Source organism: Gavialis gangeticus, unplaced genomic scaffold, assembly GCF_001723915.1.
Source record: "Gavialis gangeticus isolate Ggan-Ray unplaced genomic scaffold, GavGan_comp1, whole genome shotgun sequence".
NCBI lineage: Eukaryota > Metazoa > Chordata > Crocodylia > Gavialidae > Gavialis > Gavialis gangeticus.
In genome coordinates, this window is record NW_017729005.1 from 3250256 (window position 1) to 3250816 (window position 561).

At 52.2% G+C, this 561-nt stretch overlaps 1 protein-coding gene across 1 annotated transcript in view; it reads right to left on the reverse strand.

Moving 5' to 3' along the window:
* Window positions 1–561, reverse strand: part of RAPGEF5 (Rap guanine nucleotide exchange factor 5) — a 267967-nt gene that overhangs the window by 182527 nt on the left and 84879 nt on the right. The gene's annotated exons all lie outside the window — the stretch shown is intronic.

Below are 561 nucleotides of genomic sequence, written 5' to 3' on the forward strand. Positions count from 1 at the left end.
GAAGTCCTTTTTTAAATACCTAGGGGGCAAAAAGAAGGTACTGGGTAACATAGGACCCCTGCAAGATACAGTAGGAAATTTGGTAGTCACACCAGACAACAAAGCTAACCTGTTTAACGGCTACTTTTCCTCCATTTTCCTGAGCAGAGACCGGATCATCCCCCCCACTGGGCCCCTCTCAGGCCCCAGGGGAGGCGCACCTAGGCCAAGGGTCAGTGAGGAGCTAGTCAGGGAACTTCTGGAGGGACTGAATGTATTTAAATCAGCTGGTCCGGATGATCTCCACCCCCGAGTGCTGAGGGAATTAGCCGAGGTCATTGAGGGACCCCTGGCACAACTTTACGAGCACTCGTGGTGCTCTGGTGTGGTGCCAGAGGGCTGGAAGAGGGCCAATGTGGTTCCCATCTTCAAAAAAGGGAGGAAGGAAGACCCGGGAAACTATAGGCCAGTTAGTCTTACCTCGATCCTGGGCAAGCTTTCTGAGAGAATTATTCTAGCACATGTCCACAAGGGGCCAGCAGGGCAGATTATGCTTAGGGGCAACCAACATGGGTTCATTAG